This window comes from Macrosteles quadrilineatus, unplaced genomic scaffold (genome assembly GCF_028750875.1).
Source record: "Macrosteles quadrilineatus isolate MER2022 unplaced genomic scaffold, UCM_ALF_1.0 Scaffold_1__1_contigs__length_201487025, whole genome shotgun sequence".
In the NCBI taxonomy this organism is placed as follows: domain Eukaryota; kingdom Metazoa; phylum Arthropoda; class Insecta; order Hemiptera; family Cicadellidae; genus Macrosteles; species Macrosteles quadrilineatus.
The window spans coordinates 151,283,595-151,292,237 of NW_026542594.1; positions in this window are offsets into that span (position 1 = coordinate 151,283,595).

Below are 8,643 nucleotides of genomic sequence, written 5' to 3' on the forward strand. Positions count from 1 at the left end.
TTTTGTGGTTATAAAATATGAACAAATCGCATAGTTTATTCTTAATTACTTTACAAACCAATATTACAAAGAATATGCTTATGGTAAAATTACGAGGTCTACAATAAACCTCTTACTTCCAAATTTCAATTATGAATCATGAAGAATGTTTTGTTGTAGTTAAAATTGACTTGACTGCAAAGCCTTTTCAAGATTGCTGAATCCATATCTATACTTAATACAATAAGGGATTTTCCTGTTACATACTTTTTTCAGTCGTCCTACTTAATAGATATTTTCGATTGAGGTGTCATTTTAAAGCTTATGATCTAGCGCACCTGTGGTAATCAAAAAGGTAATTCCTTTTAAGGCTTTTCCCATTTGCGTTTAATTTATTTCTAGACTAGCTGTTGTACCCGTGCTTTGCAACGGGAAGAAGACAGAAAATAGAAACAGTTTGATCTTTACATCTGTTACATAAAATAGTTACACATCCGCCAACGCTTTTAGGAACAAAATTCAACATTTATGGCCTTAATAGAAACATTTAAGTTATGACTTTTAAATCTGGTAAGTAGTGGAAACTGGTTTTGATTTTGGTTTTGGTTAATTTTAAGTCTTGTGTATGTTGATATGAGAAAAACTTACCAAATTTTTAAATAACATTTTCACATACATGTTTTACCGTTATCTAGTTACATATTTTTTCTTTGTTTTTGTCATTTTAAATTACAATCATGAAGTTGAAAAACGACTAATTATTCAATTTAAATGAACAAATTTTTAGGTCAATCTTCTTCAAATTAAATCACAAAGCCTTCTTCACTTACAATAAATCATTAGCAAAACTAACATCAGCTGTTATAAACTTTAGAAATATTGTTGTGCCTTATCAATAGTATTTTGAAATATTAAAGAAACCACATCTACAGGGTGATTTATATAAGTGTGCGAGCCGTTTTATTCGAAAACTATAAGAGATATCAAAAAAAGTTAAATGGTAAGTGCCTTGGATTTTTTATTTTCTGCATGAGAAAGAGTTTCGATAAAAGCCTAAGCAAGCATGCCAGCTGTTTTATTCGAAAACCATTCAAAATTTCACAACTTAAACCATTATTATCTTTGAAACGGTTAGGTTTATGAAAAAGAATAAAATCGTCTTAAAATTACATTTTCTACCAGAATACATCATGAAATACAGGGTGTTCCATAAGAAAAATCAAAGTTGGCGGCCATATTGGAAAAATGGCGGCTAAAATATTTTTTTTTGACTTGACCATAATTTTTTAAATAAAAAATCCAAGGCACTTACCATTTAACTTTTTTTGATATCTCTTATGGTTTTCGAATAAAACGGCTGGCACACTTATATCAATCACCCTGTATACTATACAAATCTGTAAATTATTAATTTAGCATTTATTAATTATTTTAGTAAACATGGTAACGGATATTTCATTGATTTTAGAAACAAAATAACCCTGTGTACTGCTTTGTTTTATGATATTTTCCTTGGTTTAATTTAATCAGTGGTGTGGCAAAACACGAATAATAAATTTATCAAATAAAATATGTGAACTGCTAGATAAAATAAGAGTATTTTGTATTACCATTTAAAATTATATATATTTACACATACTTGCCTAAAGCAGAATACACAAATTTTACAACACAAAAATCTACAGCGTACAATGGTTATCTATGACATTCTTTACATTAATTCAAGCATACACAAAACACAATGTGAAGTGCAAGTTAGGTTAAGTGAATTCAACACATGTTCGAATTTATAAAAAGTTGACTCCAAATTCATACAAAACATCTATACCACAGACAATATAATACTTTAATGGTTTTCTCCATTGTCTGTGTCTATACATTGTAATTTCTCCATGAAGTAGATAGTCCATTTTCAAAGATCTGGTTTTGCAGATCAACTTGCTTTATACAAATTTTAAATTTGTCAGCTGTTCCTTCAGTTGAATCCATTTTTTTTGGACGTTGTGAAACCGCTCAAAAATTATATATTGGACGTCATGACGCTGACACTGGGAGTATTTCAAAAGTTCCAAAATCGGAAGATCCAAAGAATATATTGCCGATCGGAAGTTCCAAAATCGTAAGATCCAACGTTTATATTGCCTATCGGATGTTCCAAAATCGGAAATTCCAAAGGTTATTTAGCGGGTCGGAAGATCCAAAATCAAAACGGTTACGGCGTTCATCGCCTTCAACCTGAGAGACGCAACAGTTCTAGCATTTTGGATCTTCCGATCTGACTAGTAGCGTTTTGGAAATTCCGACCCGACATACGATCACAAGTTCCAAAGTGAAACGGACAGTCTATTTCATAAGTTTACTTTAAGAAATAAATTTGTACTTCTGACTTAAATCAAATTAAATCAAATTCCGTGGCACTTGGACGTCGTGCAATGCATCCGAAAACCCGTTGTCTTTGTTTTACACAAACATTATAAATCATGTTAACCTGAATGGGTGGATTGTTCTAAACCATAAAAATTCTGTTACTTCCATTTAAGCCATCATAGTATGTAAAGCTAAAAGATAAAGTAAAACTAATTAGTTGCTTACTTAAAGAGGATAATTCAACTAGCATCTCTTTAACACGACCTCCATCCTCCATTGCAGCATACAGAGTCAGTGGCATTGCTTTACATGGTAAATGTGCACCTATTGTGTTTGATATCAGATCGTTGATGATTACCATTCCCTTAATACATACGTGTAGGTAAACTATAATCATTTACCTTTCTCGTAGTTGTTTTAGTTAGATTGTTTCCCCGTCGTGAATGAGAGAACGATGTGTGGAAGCGATTCTCCACGCTTCAGTTATTTTAGTTTTTTTTTGGCACCTCCCTCTGAGCCATTCACAATATTCACATCTCGCACCATTCAACATCACAGTTGTAAATCGTCACAGTTTACAATTTATATTTATAATTTGGCCAAAAATAATTTGTCGTCCCTGAGAACACGACTACCAATTATTTTCAGTGTGTTCGAATTTCTCAAATAAAAGGTGATTTTAAACAGGCTTGTGTTTACGTGCCAACAATATAATGTGGTTTTGAATTGAAAATAGAATTTTTTTGTTTGGCTACAGTAAATTTGTTATGCTTCTTAAAAGTAATAAAAGGTTAAAAGTAATAAAAGGCATTTTTATCAGTTCATGATCTCATTTTATCTATACAGTATCTACAAAACTGTCAGTCTCACTCAATTAATTTACTTGTCTTTAAGGACAAATACAAGTATCTCACTAACATACCTCCCAACCATAAAAGAAGTCTTTTTACGGCATTTTTCAGGAATCTAATTTATCTGGGAAGTACAAAGTTCAGTTTTTCACAGTTGTTGGACAGCCGAAAAATAGGCTTCGTGGTCAATTATTCCTTTCAAGGAATCGTCACGTATAAAGTCTTGGCTATTTTTTCCGTCGAAAATAACTGCTTTGGTGTACATATACTATACAATAAACAGTCCAAAGATATCAATTAAACATGTTAACATGCTAATTACACAGAAACTGCTATTTAAAAAGCGTTAGGTGATTTTACCGTTTGTTATAAAACAGTAGTAAACTTTATATCTCTATGGTCGAAAACGAAGATTTGCTGGCACAATTTCATGTTATAACTGCGAAACGTAGATGAACCATAGACTAAGCATACTCCAAGGGATGAACACTCAAACAAATCCAGAGCTGCATAATATTTTCTCCCGCAGAGTAAAAACCACTTGTTCACACGTTATAAGTAAAAACGTTAAAAAGGTTTTTTAATACAGCTTTCCACTAACTAAAATATCTTGGTCCCACAAAAGCAATTAAACTGGAAGAACACATTTATAATTCACTAGATTTTTAGATATTAATTTAATTTAATGAGCTGCAGTTTAAACCTGTTTAGGTAAATTGTGTTAAAAATGGTGGGGGTTAATCTCCTTTCTGGCTCTTCAGAAACTTGCGTTAAAAAATCCATACTTTTACACCAAATAAAGTACCCTAAAACATTCCTCAAAATGTCATGTAGTTTTTGTTTAATACTAATTCATATAGATTGGTAGTGGACCTCTCTCTATATTTTTCTTTACCAGACTAAACCTAAATTTAGAGCCCAGGACCAAAGGTTCCTGAGGTCACGGATGAAATTCAATATAATTATAATACTAGTTTTAATGTTTTCCTCTCCGAGATTTCAATGAGATGTTTCACTCAATGGTGGCATCTTGAGCAGATATCACCGCAGGTGTCAGATGCGCTTGCGCCGTCGCTACCGGAAGTGGGTGACGAGACGCGCGCCTGCACTTCCGGCGATCATCCTTCAAAATCCTGTCACTTCACCCAAAACACTCCGCTTCCGACATCCATGAACAATTGTTTCTAATTCCAGCTGATGATGCTTTGAAAGACATTCTTTTAAAAGACCGCCCTCTCTTTAGTGGCCGTGAAGAAAGAATATTGGAATACACAAAAACGTAACCAATTAAGGACGTTTCATCACTACTTCAAAGAAGAATTAATTTGCAACATTCAATAAATCCAGGGCAGCAAACCCTCAAACTAAGTAAATTTCCTTTCGTCTTATTGGATTTTACTAAAGATTTCCTTAAAACTTGTGAGATTTGTTCCCTGAATAACAACAAATTTGACGAGTACTCAGGTTTGCTACTACAAATTCAAGGGAAAAGTGTGTTTTTTTAAATTTTATTATTAAAAAATAAGTTTGCCAAATTTGATCAAAATATATAAACAAGCAAATTACAACAGTTTACATTTTCTCTATAAAAATAATATGGTAATTTCACTTGTGCAGTTTTTTTTATATTCTTCGTAACCTGTAATCAAAAACAACGCCTCAACGTAGAAAGTTATTTGTTTTTCGCTCTATACAATGGCTTCCATGAAAAATATACAATTCTATGTTTTAGGGATAGAAACTAAAAACATTTTTGAAAAATTCCAAACCTCATATCAGCCCGTCCTTTTTTACGACCGTTGGTAGACAAACTCATTCAAGTGGATACAGTCCCACACGTCCATGCCAATTTCTGATCAAATCTGATCAAAATTGTTTCAGTTATTGTGTTCACGGACTGGTCATCGTTCAAACCATTCAGAGCTACTAAAAAATTAGGAAACGGTTAAACAGTCACCTGGAAAAAGCTTGAAAGTACAAGTAAGACAACAGTAGCTCTAAAGTCAATTCTATTGTGTTGCTAGCGTGTACTTACCTACCTGCTCTACTCTTGGAACCTTTTCAGGATCTGTTTCATTAATATTTTTGTTTCTTGGACTTTTAAAATTCTACTCTAACCTAGAATTAACTAAATACCCATAGTTCTCTTTAGTTGTATCCATGATTAAAGTAGCCAAATGGCTGTACTCGACTTAAAAACTGAGAGTTTGCTGGTTTATGCTGAGAAGGAGAAGGGTCGTTTCCGGACCCAGTTTCCATTTGTCACTAACGATGCTTTCTGACGACAGCGACAGGTTGCCGTTATAAACTACCAAGTCCAGGGTGTGAACCGCGTTCTTACAAAAAATCGTAAACTGTCCCTGACGTAGGGCAAGACTCCTGACTACGTCCATGTCACTGGCCCGGCCATGACGGAATTAGTACATAAGAATTATGCTAATATTTAGTACCTATTTCGTACTATTTAGTACCAACAAACAAAAAATTAGTACCCCACTCGGTACCGGATAACTAATTAATTTAGGATTCCGGGCCAGTGACATGCTGGCCCGGCCATTTTCGAATTTGATCCTAATATTTATACCATCATTTAGTACCTATTTCGTACTATTTTGTACCTCCATTAATATAATTTGTACCTCAAAGAAAACCAAGCTACGGGCCCGTTAACTGTACAGGTCAACGACCCCTCAGCCCGGCCATATCGTAACCTATGGTTTTAAGCTATACTACTATTTAGTACTTATTTCGTACTATTTTGTACCTCCATTAATATAATTTGTACTTCAAAGATAACCAAGCTACGGGCCCGTTAACTGTACAGGTCAATGACCCCTCAGCCCGGCCATGTCGTAACCTATGGTTATAAGCTATACTACTATTTAGTACTTATTTCGTACTATTTTGTACCTCCATTCATATAATTTGTACTTCAAAGATAACCAAGCTACGGGCCCGTTAACTGTACAGGTCAACGACCCCTCAGCCCGGCCATATCGTAACCTATGGTTATAAACTATACTACTATTTAGTACTTATTTTGTACTATTTTGTACTTCCATTAATATAATTTGTACTTCAAAGAAAACCAAGCTACGGGCCCGTGAACTGTACAGTTCAACGACCCCTCAGCCCGGCCATATCGTAACCTATGGTTATAAGCTATACTACTATTTAGTACTTATTTCGTACTATTTTGTACCTCCCATTAATATAATTTGTACTTCAAAGAAAACCAAGCTACGGGCCCGTGAACTGTACAGGTCAACGACCCCTCAGCCCGGCCATGTCGTAACCTGTGGTTATAAGCTATGCTACCATTTAGTACCTATTTCGTACCACTTTGTGACGAGAGTTACACACAGATCGCAACACAAGAAGTATATCTCATGGCACTCACGTGCAAAAGGATGGGCGCGAGCATTCGCCATTCGGCTGTGCCATTGAGCAGTGTTGCCACTCATAGGGATTTGTCCCGAATCCAGGGACTTTTTAAAACGCAAGGACCGTTTTAGGGACAAAATCATTTATAGGGATTTTTATTTGACTTTATATTTAATTTATTTCACTGAAAACTTCATAAATTATGACCCCTAAATAAATAAATACATATAGCCCATGTAGCTGTTTTATAAACAAACCCACCAGTACATATTGGAATTGAACTTAATTATTATTGTAGTACCTATTTTGGCGAAGAATGAAAGAATAACCGAGCATAACAACTATACCAACATAATAACCTTTTTTGAATACAGTTAAGAAAAGTGTAAATAGTGTGTGAATTGGTTTGCTTGGCGTTGACATTCATCATCAATAACCAAAAACTTGTACAATTGATTCTAAAAACTCATGTTTGGAGCTTAATTCCACAAGTGTAAGTCTTGGGACATATTTGGGACATTTTACGACATCTTGATATTTCCAGGCAAAAATATAATAATGGATCTAGGGATATTTTGCTCGGAGTAGGAGGAAGAGGTGGTATCACTGGTAGTAAGCAAGGTCGGGCGGCTGACCTTGAAAAGGAAGGGAGGGAACTATCGCTCCTCACCTCCTCTCCCACGACCACCGTTTCCGGCCTTCCCTCTTACGGCTCACTCTAGTCACACTCACAATCACAAAGCTAGCAGCAAAACAGCAGTTACATGAATGAATGAATAAATGAATGAATGATTTATGCAATAATATTTACTACATAATACAAATGTTTAAAACTTTTGCTGATCATCATAAATATTAAAACGTGGCAGGGTTTTTTTATTTCACGATTCTGAATCAACCCCTTGACGGATTTTCAAGATTTTTGTGTTGAAAGACAGATAATTTTGAAAACTAGGGAATTGTTGAAGCCATAATTTTAGTTTAGGGTTTCAGTTTTTTAAAAGATAAGTTTAAAATTGTAAAAAGTCTAGCAGCCGACGCTAACATTCTACATTCTAGAAATATTGATATTACTATATAATAACAATAATATAAAACAATATATAACAATAATATATTGATAATATTATATTATGAGTTATAGTTGACTACTAAATTCCCGTACGTAGGACGGGCCAACAGCGATTAATTTATGTTATTAATTAATGTTGAATGGTATAAAAAAATCACCACAGTCCCCTCGCACCAAAATAGCCTAAAACTCGACACATTGATTACTTGGGTTGTATGATATTGCATATTGTTGCATTGTTGTACTGTGTTGCATATTGTTTAATATGAAGAACTAAATAGTTGGAGATAACCACCAAATAACTGCATCACTTGTTAATTATTGAGTACTAAATAATAGCATACCTTATAACTAGAAACTGTGACATGGCCGGGCTGAGGGGTAATTAACCACTAACAATAACATGATTACACATATAATATGTAAAAAGTACGAACAGGGTACTAAATAGTAGCATAGCTTAAAACTACAGGTTCCGATATGGCCGGGCTGAGGAGTCATTGACCTGTACAGTTAACGGGCCCGTAGCTTGGTTATCTTTGAAGTACAAATTATATGAATGGAGGTACAAAATAGTACGAAATAAGTACTAAATAGTAGTATAGCTTATAACCATAGGTTACGACATGGCCGGGCTGAGGGGTCATTGACCTGTACAGTTAACGGGCCCGTAGCTTGGTTATCTTTGAAGTACAAATTATATGAATGGAGGTACAAAATAGTACGAAATAAGTACTAAATAGTATTATAGCTTATAACCATAGGTTCCGATATGGCCGGGCTGAGGGGTCATTGACCTGTACAGTTAACGGACCCGTAGCTTGGTTATCTTTGAAGTACAAATTATATGAATGGAGGTACAAAATAGTACGAAATAAGTACTAAATAGTAGTATAGCTTATAACGATAGGTTCCGATATGGCCGGGCTGAGGGGTCATTGACCTGTACAGTTAACGGACCCGTAGCTTGGTTTTCTTTGAGGTACAAAT